This window comes from Mus caroli, unplaced genomic scaffold (genome assembly GCF_978045245.1).
Source record: "Mus caroli unplaced genomic scaffold, Mus_caroli_1 scaffold_13, whole genome shotgun sequence".
In the NCBI taxonomy this organism is placed as follows: Eukaryota; Metazoa; Chordata; class Mammalia; order Rodentia; family Muridae; genus Mus; species Mus caroli.
In genome coordinates, this window is record NW_028227268.1 from 97,421,127 (window position 1) to 97,434,759 (window position 13,633).

The 13,633-nt window shown below is 35.8% G+C and overlaps 1 long non-coding RNA gene across 2 annotated transcripts in view; it reads left to right on the top strand.

Moving 5' to 3' along the window:
• The window catches only part of LOC115032432 (uncharacterized), a 586,120-nt gene that overhangs the window by 214,599 nt on the left and 357,888 nt on the right, over positions 1 to 13,633 (top strand). For both annotated transcript variants that reach the window (XR_015044876.1, XR_015044877.1), the window contains exon 2: positions 644 to 705. This is a non-coding gene — a long non-coding RNA (uncharacterized LOC115032432). The remainder of the gene's footprint in view (positions 1 to 643; positions 706 to 13,633) is intronic.

The window sequence follows — 13,633 nt, forward strand, 5'->3', positions numbered from 1 at the left end:
GGAAAACTCAGAGTATATGCACATATGTGAATGTATATATACAAATATATATATATAGTATGTTTGTCAAGGTTCTGGAGAATGGTAATGCTTTCTTAGGGACATCAACACAGATACATACATGCACAGTGTGTGTTTGTGGTAGTGTTGGTATGTGTAAGTTTCATACTGCTCTAAAAGTGTGTTCAAGTCAGAGCATACATCTACCTGGTTCTTAACATTTAGAGATGGGATGCTCTACTTCTTTTTCTCTTTAACACATTTTAAAATATATAGCTCGTTAATCTAATCAATTACCCAGATGTGGCGGATTCTGTAAAGAACTTATACCATCCACTTTTCCTAAATTGCTTTGGAGTGAATCAACCATCTGCCATCGTTTATCCATAGACATTTCCTCTCAAGCACGTTTTTTTTTTTTCCTTTCTCCACCACAGTTTGCTATAAACTCAATTCTCTCCTTACTTTCTTTGATTTGCTTTTTTCCCCAGATACTTCCATGTCAACATGCTAAAATGTCTTTCCCTGTGGCTTCTGACTTGTCTTTATCTTCTTCTGTCCCATTCTCCTGTCCACCTCTTACCTTGACCCACTGGAAATTAAAATTTTAAATCCTAACATGATTTCTCCTTTTGAATTACAGACATATGAGATGATTGCCCTCCTGAGAACATCTAACTGCCACTCCAGAATGAGATGAGTAAGGTAAGAATTGTCATTTCCCTGACATGTACAGACCCTTTTATTCCAAAGGTTCATAGCTTCCCACTCAGTACCAACTTTGAAACCATCTCTCAAATTGCTTTCATCTCAATATGGGACCTTATGAAGGTGTGTGAGAATGCAAGACAAGAGACTTTGTGAGTCAAAGCTGTCCAGAGTTGGGGGGGGGGGGGGCAATGGCAACATTCAGGAATCTTTTCCTATGCCCACCTTGGAAATACTTCCTCTTATGTTTCATTAAGGTTGCAGGGAATAAGGCAAAAGTGCAGGCCACATGCAAGAGATTTTAAATTATGCATTAAGATGATAATGCCCCAGCATGCAAGCTATGTCAATAAATAACTAGGCTGGCAGGGGGAAGGTATTCACCTCCTCAGAGCAGGGGATACCACACAGGGAGAGAGGGAGAGGAAGACCAAGGGAAGGGTGAAGGGGCTCATAGCCTCCTGGCTTCCTCTGATGAGGAAGAGCTAAGAGTAAGTTAATATTGAAAGTATTGTCTAATGTCTATTTGCTTTTAAAATAAGTTAGCTGCTCTCTCCAGTAGGGTCCCTGTCTGTGCAAGTTTGAGCTTGCGGTAGAGTTAGCCCTGCATTGTATGAAGCCTTATGTAAAGGAACTCTATCTTGGAGGGAGATTCTTTTAATAAGACCCATCAAAGACTTCTTTAAAAAGTTAAGAGTTTTCATGATGAAATTTTGGAACGTTCTTATAAATGTTAAGAGGGCGCTCAAGTTTTCATTTCATTTTGAATCTTTAAGTGGTTAATATATAGTAGAAAAGCAGAAGGTAGGCCAGTTGAAGAAGCAGAAGGATTAAAAGAAGGTTTAAAATGACATCCCCAGGACAAAGTACAGCTGGGGAGAACTGATTCTTTAATCTTTCCGTTGCTTTTCCTGCTTTAGTAAAATTCGTTGATGAATTTTGTTATTTTGTATTATATATACTGAACGGTGAAGTGTGTGCCTACAAACACACACACACACACACACTCACACACAATTTAACAACATAGTGCAAGCACTGCACAGTATTGGGGTAATGCTAGTAGAAGGACAACTGCACTTGGGCCATGTGTTTTCTCTCCCCCATAGGAATGGACAACCATTTGCATTTCACCATTTTCCAAGGTTTAGACACAATTTGTTACCTCTGGTTCTTCACCCTAAAGCATCTTCATAGGCAGTGAAGGAGTACTACTTCCTTTCTTTCTCTCATATGCACGTATACACCAACAGATTAAAGATGTATCTGTGAAAACACCCTTCTCCTCAGAGAGTCATATCAAGCAGTGTTTAAATTAAATAATTTGCATGGCATGGGGAAAATGCTCTTGTACCAGTGTGTGGAAGTTATCCTCTCTTGGGAAATTCTTGCTGTTTAGTACAATCTGGTGCATGCCAATGAGACACAGGCATGTATCCACTCAGGAAGATGGATTTTATTTTACATCTAAATTCATTTATTTATTTGTAACATCTTCCATTTTTATATTTGTGTCATGGGGAAAGCAAGAACAAACTACTTGTGAAATGTTGAGGCTATCAAGAACCAAGCACCAGCAAGGAAAGACCTTGAGTGGTTAGGCAGGATGGAGGTTGGTATCTTCTGACATAAAGCCAGGTACTTTACAACTCCTTCAAGGAGTATGACTTGATCCCAGGGATGTTCAAGCTAAGGCCCCTGTTTGCTTTTGTTCAGAGCCCATTGCCTGGTGAAGAGTGTGGAGCCACTATTGTGGTGAGAGGGTAAGCCACAGGTAGCTAAGTTAGTTGATTTGTTTTCCTACTTGTTCTGGTCAACCAGTATCTAATTTGAGTTGGATACTGAGAAGAGACTTTCTACTGAGAATAGTAAACCATGTCCCCAGTTAACGCATTCATCCATAGTCTGATATAGACTTATCCTAATCAATGGAGAAAATACAGCTGGATATAGTAAGAACCGTATATGAAATGTCAAGGAGACAGAAGTAGGGAATTGGGAGTAAGAGAGGAAAAAGAAGTGTTCATCTAGTATAGAGAAGTTTTAAAGGTCCTGTTTTTAAAAATTGGCATAAGACTTGAGTGAAGAGAATTATGTTTCTTGGGGTTTTAGGTTAGTTTTAGTCTTTTACTTTAGTCTTTTATCCCTTATTTAAAAGAAGTATCAGGACAGACTAGTAGCGGGGACTGTAACTCGGAGTTGCTTCCTATCCCACTGGCAGACATGGTGCTTTGTTAAATTTCAGCTGACATAGAAGATGCTATGGATCCAGTGGCATAAGGGACAATCTGATTTCTGCTTCCTTTCAGAGCATGTAAATCTGGTGTCACATGTTGCCAGGGTTGGTGTCTCCCAAGGCCTCTGTCATGCGGAGGTAGCTAACGTTTCCCCATGTGTAAAGGTCTGCTTTGGATAAGCATGGTCCTCATACTACATCCTGAAGTTCTCAGTTTTAGGATGACCTTGTCTTCAATTACAGTTGAGTTTTGCAGTTCTAGTGCCTCAGATGAATTTGGAGAGAGTACACTATTCAGCCTGCAACAAACTGACCAGCAGAGAGTTGGCAGAGCAGAGATTGTTTTTTTTTTTTTTCTCACTTAGTTATTGCTAGCTTAATTATAGATTTACTCAGTCTTCATATCCACTGAGTATTTATTAGTAACTAGAATATGCTAGTGTTGGATTTTACTGTCTTAAATTGTAGGATCTAGAAAGAGATTAGAACTTATTTTCGAAAACAAACAAATATTACCTGATTGGTTTCTTCTTTGTTTGCTTTTGCTTTTGTTTTTGTTTTTTGTTTTCTTGTTTTTAGAAGAAAGTTTTTTTTCCCAGTGTTATAATAGCCTGGCATAGTCTTTAATTATGAGCCAGCTGTACTGCATGCCAGTTGTTCTTGATTCTTGGGCATGTTGTATGCCTGACTCCCAGCCTTTCCTGTATATATTGGATGATAGAATGCCAATGGGTTACTGAGAGTATTAATTGAGATAGTACATCTAAATTTTTAACATGGTTCCTGGATCATAGTTATTGCCCAATAAACATGAACCTAATATTCATGATAGCCATAGACATTTATACTATAATGTATCATGGTGCTGGATAAACTAGGGTTTCCTGTGCTTACAAGACTCTTTGCTGATCTAGAAGTAAGTTCTTTCTTTGTGGTTTGAGTGAATTTTAGTAGAGGCTTGGATTCACAGACCAAAGACATTGTAGCAACAAAGTTTAATATCGTCTTTTGTTTCCCTCAATACAAGTTTTATCCTGTGATACAGAGAACAGGTTTAGAAGGACTCTGAAGAAAAGTAGCTTGGGTGCTCTGATAGCCTTTGGTTACATAAGAACCCCTGTGATTCTTGTATGGAGTATCTCAGGCTGCACTACAGCACAGGCAGGCAATTTGTCTGTCTTGTAGCTTGCAGCAGGAATAGTCAGTAGCACCTTCCACATTTCATGGAGATGGTACTCTGACTTCTGAATATGGAAGGCCTAGATACACAATTTAGTCTCTGGGCTGGGCTGTCCCAACAGTGGAAAGGCCATTCAGAACACTTTGCAATGACTCAAACTCAGTCTTTGATAAGGCAGAGTATTGCCATTAGTCCTCACAAAGCTGTGTGGTTTGGAACCACCACTCATCAGCCAGTGCTTTACTCTTAAGATCCTTGAGACATTCATCTACTTAGAAATAAAATTGTGGCCATGAAAATACAAGTATCGTTTTAAATGACATTTTCTAAAGCAGCTTCTGATTCCATAAAATCCTATGAAAATCTATAACAAGGTCCTGCCCTTGAATTTTAAGAGAAAGTGGGAGAATAGAAATACATTTTAAATCATATTAAAGAAAAGAAGAGAAGAGAGAGAAGAGAAGAGAAGAGAAGAGAAGAGAAGAGAAGAGAAGAGAAGAGAAGAGAAGAGAAGAGAAACCAGCAAGGTATAGGCTGCTCAGGGAAGATTTTAATGAGAGGACAGATGACCAATGTTCTACCAGTGTTTGGCCTATGGGAATCACTCTGCTAGGATCTGAGCGTGTCCTCATCAGTCCTCATAGGACTGTGAGATAGGCTGTTATCTTCAGGCTGGAGATGACCACTAGGATGAAACTGTCAGGGTCAAACTCCGGGACTTGGGCTCCATTGCAGACCATGGCAGGCTAGTGCCTGTAGGTGGATGAAAAGAAGGATCACCTGAAATTTTTTTCTTTTACCCTCCCAAACATGTTAAAAAACAAGAAAAGAAAAAGAGTCCCCCCCCCATTTAAATTCCCTTTCAGAAACTCCTTAAAAGCAATAAAATGGGACAATATAATGTGAGGTCCATTTTAGTAATTTTCAATCCCAAAAGACCATTTGTAAGGACAAAAGGAATTCTGTGTGCATACACTATAAACAAGGCTTAAAATGGAGTATATAGCTTCCAGAACATAATAAGGAAAAATAAATTATACAACAGAGGAATAAATATAAGCTATCAGTGGGTAGTTAATGTAAGGGTGAGAATGGCCAGTAAACGTAGGAAATGAAGCTGAAGGTGATAATTTTAAATGAAAAGCCATAATATATTTGTAAAAGTTTAAACTTTGGAGAATAGTTAGGGTCCATGAGTTACAGAGAAAGGAATCTTCTTGCAGATTTGTAGGCAAGAGTATCACATGCCATAATCTTTGGTAGGGCAGTATTTCAGAACATCTTAAAAATTTAAGTTCCAGTTTTAGACATCTATATTGCAAAACTAGACATGTAGATGAAGATAAAGTATAGGAATGCCCTTTTGAATATATATATGTATATATACATGTAGAGAGAACTAAATACAGAGAGACTTATTAAGTTGGGAAATAATGGCTAAAAATAATTGCAGTTACTTATTATACTAAATACCATATATCCATTAGAAATTATAGCTTTGGATAGATATAGATAAATATATCATCAACATATAAGGTAAAAAATAAAATGTTGCACATAACTTGGTGTTGTTGACTTATGGCTATATAAAATATATGCACAGATTAATTAAAATAGAACTACTGTATAGTTTTGCCTACCTTCAACAACACTGTGAGCGACAGCTGCTTGATTTATGGTGAGGCATCTGTTCATATCTCCACTTATATTGTTTTTGTTATTATAAGCTTATATTTTCATCTTAAAAATTTAAGGTGACCATACCAAAAATTACTAACAATGTAGACAAGAAGTTTTATATGAAAAATATATTATGGACAGAAAATTTAAATGTTATAGATATCCTCTCTAATATATTTATATTTCATTTGCTAAATATTTAGCAAATAATAAATATTTGCTATCTTGAGTATTTATTTCTGAAATAGGATGAATAGACATTCCAAGTGTTGTGTCCCAGAGCTCATTTTGGGTAGCTCCGGAGACAGTCTGGAAATTAATTAGACTTGAGGAGAGGGGCTAAATAAGAACTTAGCTCGAAAGACCCAAAGACAACATGGGTGTTAGGGTTTGAATGTACTTGGACAAGTGTGCTTAAGTTATGGTGGTGACTCTTAGGAAGGTCACCTGTTTTCTTTTCATGTTGCGAGCCCTAAATCAGCACTCCTCTTTAGTTTCCAAAGTCTCAGTCCACACTGGTGATTGATGCTTTCTCTGTGGGAAGTGTTCTCCACTTAAGGAATCTCTTGTATTTTGTGTTTCTGTTTACATTGTATATGAAGGGTGCTCTAAATCCAAACTCAGTGACAGCTGAATTTGTACTGGTACAGTTAGCCAGTGGGATAGCATCAGAACACCCATGGCTGGATCCCTGCCTCTTCTATCGTTTCTCTTGTATTTTCTTTCTGTGAGGGACGTGCCACAGGAAGGTCATTGAAATCTTTGAAAACAGATGTGATTATTTTTCATGTATGATGCTTTCTTTTCCTGTATCTATCTTTAGAAAGAAAGGTCAGAGGTGTGTGTGTTTTAAAGAATCTTGAGTTAATCTTCATAACTGAACAATCCTTGCTTGCTTCCTGTCTTCACAAATTCAGGTATGCACAGCACATGCTTGTCCATGGACTGGCACCTTCAGTTTTGCATGTCAGAGCTCTTGGTACTTGCTCAGCAGTTTCCTCTAGTAAGAACCTTGGCATCTGATCCATTTTCCTCCTCTGCACATCAGTTCTTTGCTCTCCCATTTTGCCTTCTGCCTTTTATATGCTTACTGTTTTGAGGTTAGATTAAGGGTGAACTGTTACATCCCTTGATGGTTACTAAGAAACTACTTAGTAGAAAAAAATATAAAATATACATTTGTGGCTTGTTTCTATCTTGACTGTCTTTGGTACTTTCCATATGTTGAAAGCTCAATGAAGCTAGAATGCCTAACCTTCTCACCATTACATGTACCCTTGATTCAGTTTCTCTTGCTTCAAAAGCAGATAAAGGAATGAGAACTGTTATAAAGGATTAAAAAAACTCTCTTTAATAATTAGTATTCGTCTACAACTAGAACATTTTATTAATTACACATCATTCTCACATGGAGATTCACAAAGCCAATCATGCAAGTCTGTATTTAGAGATTTGTAGACAGAAGACAACGTAAACACAGAAACGTTAAAAGGCTGTTCAAGTGGAACCTACAAAGAAGATAACAAGAAGGATTCTGTTCTCTGTATGATCTGTGAACAATGCTAAGTAAATATTCATCATTAATATATAATAACCATTGCTTTTGGCAGTTCACTTTTCATTTAATTTGATAATGTGTCCAGTAAATGAAGTGGTACAGGCTCCAGTGTTTTACCAACACAATTGCATATTTTCAATCACTGTTAAATGAAGGCAGCTCAAGGCAAAGCTTTAACCCCCACTAGTTTTGTGTGTGATAAAAAGAGAAGGCGCTATCAATCTTTATTGTCTGTCTCGCTTACTGTAATTGCATTCAATAGTCCACTGATTCTGTTGTCTGTGCTAATGTCAGGAGCAGAGGAGGCCAGATGCTCAGACTTGATCATATGCATCCAGTGGCCACTTGAATACGTTGGCAGCAAGTCACTAGGTTTGATGATAAATTGTTAACACTATAGATTATGAACAGCTGAACACTGCAAGTGTACTCGGAGGAAACTTCGTACCTTGTTTTAAATCTGGCGTCATGATGCTAGCTAAAGGGCATGTCATGTATTATTCAGATGCATCTTGCACTGGAAATGTGCCAGTGACTCATTGTGTCCCATGAATAGTAAAAGAACAACAGCAACAACAACAACAACAACAACAGCCCACAGGGACTTTAACATGGTATTAATGGCCCCATGATTACAAAAAGCAGTTTGAATGCATTTTAATACTTTTTAATAGTTTTTTTATTATCTACTGCAATGAGAAGAAAGCATCTGAGTTGCTGTATTCATCGTCAACCCTTAATAAATCACATTTTCCTTGGTCACTTCTGTTGTATGAGCCCAGAATGAGGATATTTTCTAAAAACAACAAAAAAGTTTTCCATTAGTTAAAACCTTCAGTTTTTGCTTGTAAAGAGAGATAAATTGGAGCTAGGGTGCAAGCAGCATATTGTAATTTCTGCAGAAAAAATTGTTTCATATTCTTTTGATTTCTCCCAAGAGAGATGTGATGTGGGCTATTTGCAAAGACTATACCATGTCTTATATTTTCAAGAGAAAGTGACAGTTGTGAAAGTCTAGGATTGTAATTCTTCAGTTATTGGACATCTTGAAGATGCTTTAAGACACTGAGAAATCCATGCCCTGGACAACAACCCATGTTAAAGATGCTGAGTAGCTAACTGTATTTTTTATTCTATATATGTTCTGCATACAACCAGACAAAGAACAGCTTTTCTTGCTGATGGAATCACCCCTGAAGCCATTAATCATTAAATACTTAGATTTTTCCTGAAAACAACATGTGTAAGAAGTACTCTAGTTCATATAGAGCCTATATGACTCAGAATATATAATATAGAAAATATATACTCTATGTAAAGTCGATATGACTTGGGTGTTTTATATTTTTAATTTAAATATATGCTATATACCAACAGATGTATTTTATATAATGTATAATTTTACACATACCTTGATTCTTCTTTCCTCTCCCCACACTGATTCATTGGAATGTCCTACTGACTCTCTTTTAGAACATTCTCCAATGTGTCTGATATTTCCAAGTTTTCTTTCACCACCTTAGCTACATTTTTAAGCCCCATAGCACGCATATAGCTCAGATCCACTCCTGGTTTTGCTGACAATGTGTGTCAGTTATATCAGCTATATCACCTAGAGAGATATTTGAGAAAACACATACCTTCTCTAATCCCTCCAATGGTTTCCTATCACACATTGGCAAAGGCTAAAAATTCCATCTTTATTTCTGAGCACTGTTTTTTCCAAAGTCATATTTTATGTATCTTCATTTCTTCTATGTTAGCCACCCCCATTGTTCTCACTCATTGACTTTGCACAGTTATTATAACTGCTGCATCATGTCTATAGAAAGACCTGTTTCTTATCCTTAAGGCTCAACTTCAATAACATCTTACATAGATATTCCCTGGACATTCCCCATGACTTTCATTCTCCTTATATTTTGTGTTGTTCAAAGTGTATCATTGTCTAAATACTTATTGGCATAGTCCATGAAGAATGTGCAGGCTTCAGGAGAATAGACCCATTCTAGTCTTTTTCACCTGTGTTCATTGAGTTCTGCACATTGTCTGCATATTGCCTGTAGGCTGAAGTCACATCCCTGATGTTTGAATGCCGTCACTGCCTCTTACTGCATTGTCATCTCATGCCTGTTACTTTGCTCTGCATATCTCAGTTTACCCCTGTGGAAACAGAACCACCATAGGGCCTGCATATTCTTCTGTGAAGAAAACATGTAAGACACGTATGATTAGGAAGTCTCTCAAGAGGCTTTAGGTGTTTTTCTCCTGAATTAAAACTGTCCCATGATGTCACATATTCTGTGAAAATATACCAGGTAAAATTCTCATGTCCTATTGATGATCTTGAATTTTATCTAGTAGCAATTTGTGAAAAGATTTTATAGCATTTTTCTTTTGCTCTCAGAAGAGTAATTATGGTATTTATAATGTTCAACCAAATGATCTGGTAACAATTATGTTGTCATTTAAATGCCTAAAGTTGATATATTAAATCCTGAGACGTTAGTTATTAATTTTACCACATTATCCTAGGTAACATAACATGTGAACTCTTTTTGGCCTTTGACCTTTGACATGATTTGTGAGTTAATGATTATTTCCCTCTTCTTTAGCTATTGCATCATGACGGTGAATAAAAAGCACAGCTGAGCAAAATGAAGAAAACTTAGCTGTAATCCCTAATATTTTTATTTGTGTTTCTAAGCTGTTTTGTATATTTTGATGTGTATTTTTATTGGCACTGTTTTCCTGTGCCTTACTGAGAGCCAGGCTTGGGAAAAGTGAAAAATCTGAGAAAGAGTCCTAGGAACTTATCAATATATTTTTTTAATTGGTAAGTTTTTTGTTTGTTTGTTTGTTTGTTTGTTTTGGTTTTTCGAGACAGGGTTTCTCTGTATAGCTCTGGTTGTTCTGGAACTCACTTTGTAGACCAGGTTGGCCTCAAACTCAGAAATCCACCTGTCTCTGCCTCCCAAGTGCTGGGATTAAAGGAATGCACCACCACTGCCTGGCCAATAAGTTATTTTGAAATAGATTTTTGTTAAAATTTTCTGAGTATATTTTGAAACACAACTGATTTTTAAAATCAGAATGCTAAGTTCTAGGTAAACATAATTTTTTGAACCATTTTTAGAATTTTCTGCATATATATATGTATATGCATACATATATATGTATGTATGTGTGTGTATATATATATATATATACATCCATACATATACACGTGTGTGTGTGTGTGTGTGTGTGTGTGTGTGTGTGTTCCTGCCTGGTTAAGATCATTTGACAGGTTCTATTTCCACAAATATTTATGTCCTTCTCATCTGTATTCACTGTAGAGAACATCTCTGTAAAATGAGGGGTGGTAATAGTAGAAGTCCCAGCCTTGTTTCCAGTCTTGCAAGGGAAATGATCAGCAAGCCTATGAACTATCATACAGGTTGTGAATTTTACTTGGTAAGATCTCAGGTCGAAACAGTTGCCATCTATATATAGCATTTTTGTTTGTTTTTAATAATGGCTCAATGTTATATTTTGTCTTTTTTTTTTACACCTTGAATCTATTGCCTTTTTGTTTCATTCTGCTCACTTAATGCATTTTGCTAATTAGTTTTCAAATATAAAAAAGCATTAGTATTTTCATTATAATTATCATAAACACTTGAGCACAATGTATTCTCTTTACATATTGCTTATGTTCAGCTTGCTAGTTCTTGTTAGTGTCTATATTTGTACATATTGGTTTATTTTATTTTGTTTTTTTAGTATTTGAGGTATTTGAGGTTCTCTTCTTAGGTACGTATATATTATATTTGCCACATCTTTATAGTAAATTCGATCTTTTGCTATTATTCCATTTGCCTTGTTGGGTCAGATTTTTTACTTTACATTTCTTTTAAATATTATTAGCACAAATTAATTCTACAAAGGTCTTAGTTACTTTTCTATTGCTGTGGTAAGACATCATGACCAAGGCAACTTATAGAATAAGATTTATTTGGGTCTTACAGTCTTAAAGGGTTAGAGTTCCTGACAGTCATGGGGATTAACATAGCAGCAAACAGGCAGGCATAGCATTGGATCAGTACTAAGAGCTCACCCCTGATTCACAAGCACAAAGATAAGAGAGAGAAAGCTAAATGGGAATGGCAGGGGCTTTTGAAAGCTCACATCTTGCCCCCACAGACACACCTTCTCCAACAAGGTTACACCTCCAGATACTTTCCAAACCATTCCACTGCCTAGGGATCAAGTATTCAAATATATGAGCCTATGGACTCATTCTCATTCAAATCAACAATAAAATAGTGAATTTATTTTCATGTGTCCATATATTTTCATAGTATAATTTAGTTATAATGTTTTCTTGTATTAGCTTTTAATATATTTTTTTTAGCATTTTGGATGGAACTGAAAAAAATCTAATACAATTACACTAATATTAATACTAATATACAACCTTATTTCTTATTGCCATGCTGATTTCTAAATTGATGTATTACAACTTGATTCACCAGTGAATAAATTCAAGAAAAATTATACTAGGTACCAAAAATGATAAAATTATAATTTTTATTTAATTTTGAAAGGCTTCTAATTTTTCTTTTTCTTTTTCTTTTTTGAAGTAAGCTTAGAGATCAGCTATTCTTTATTTTATTTTTTATTAAACTAATAAAATTTATTTTAAAATATACAACTCAGTATTGACTTTTTAAAGTCATCACAATAATTTGTAATAGTTAAATGCCTGTTAAATATACATGCTATCTTCTGAAGCTAAAAGTAATATGCACTCAACCAGTTTTTAAAATCTATTTGGAACATTAAACATGATAGAAGTTGAAAAAAAAAAACTCTAATGAAGTCCTCTATGAAAGGAAATTGTGACAAGTTCCTGATTAGACAGAAAACATTCCGTCTCCAAGGGAGACTACTCAGTGTAACTGTGCCTTCATAGAATGAACTGGGTAGTGTTCCTTTTGGTGGAATAGTTTAAAGAGTGTTGGTATTGGGTCTTCTCTGAAGGTGGGAAAGAATTCTGAACAAAACCCATCTGGTCCTGGGCTTTTTTTTTTTTTTTTGGTTGGGAGACTTTTAATAACTGCTTATATTTCTTTAGGGGCTATGAGACTGTTAAGTTGCTTTGTTTGATCTTGATTTAACTTGGGTATTTGATATTGGTCAAGAAAATTGTCCATTTTATCCAGATTTTCCAGGTTTGTTGAATATAGGCTTTTATAGTAGGATCCAATGATTTTTTTGAATTTCCTAAGTTTCTGTTGTTATAAATATAACTTTTTATTTCTGATTTTGTTTATTTGGATACTGTCTCTATGTCCTCTGGTTAGTCTGGCTAAGGGTTTATTTGTCTTGTTGATTTTTTTTAAAGAACCAACTCCTGGTTTTCTTGATTCTTTGTTTAGTTCTTTTTGTTTCTTTTTGGTTGATTTCCACCTTGAGTTTGATTATTTCCTGCCATCTACTCCTCTGGAGTGTATTTGCTTCTTTTTGTTCTAGAGCTTTCAGGTTTACTGTTATTTGCTAGTGTATGCTCTCTCCAGCTTCTTTTTGGAGGAACTCAGAGCTATGAGTTTTCCTTATAGCACTACTTTAATTATGTGCCATAAGTTTGGGTATGTTGTGCCTTCATTTACATTAAATTCTAAAGCCTTTAATTTCGTTCTTTACTTCTTCATTGACAAGTTATCATTGAGTAGGGCATTATTCATCTTCCATGTGTATGTGGGCTTTCTGATGTTATTGTTGCTATTGAAGACCAGCCTTAGTCAGTAGTCATCTAATAGCATGCATGGGATTATTTCAATCTTCCTGTATCTGTTGAGGCCTGTTTTGTGACTGATTATATTGTCAATTTTGGAGAAGGTACCATGAAGTGCTGAGAAGAAGGTCTATACTTTTGTTTTAGGATAAAATGTTCTATAGATAAATATCTGTTAAATCTATTTGGTCCATAACTTCTGTTAGTTTCAGTTTGTCTCCGTTTAGTTTGTGTTTCCATGATCTGTCCACTGATGAGAGTAGGGTGTTGAAATCTCCCACTATTATTGTATGAGGTGCAATGTGTGCTTTGAACGTTAGTAAAGTTCTTTTATGAATGTGGGTGCCCTTGCATTAGGATCATAGATCTTCAGAATTAAGTGATGTTCTTGGAAGATTTTTCATTTGATGAGTATGAAATGTCCTTACTTATTTTTTTGATAACTTTTTGTTGGAAGTCGATTTTATTAGACATTAGAATGGCTACTCCAAG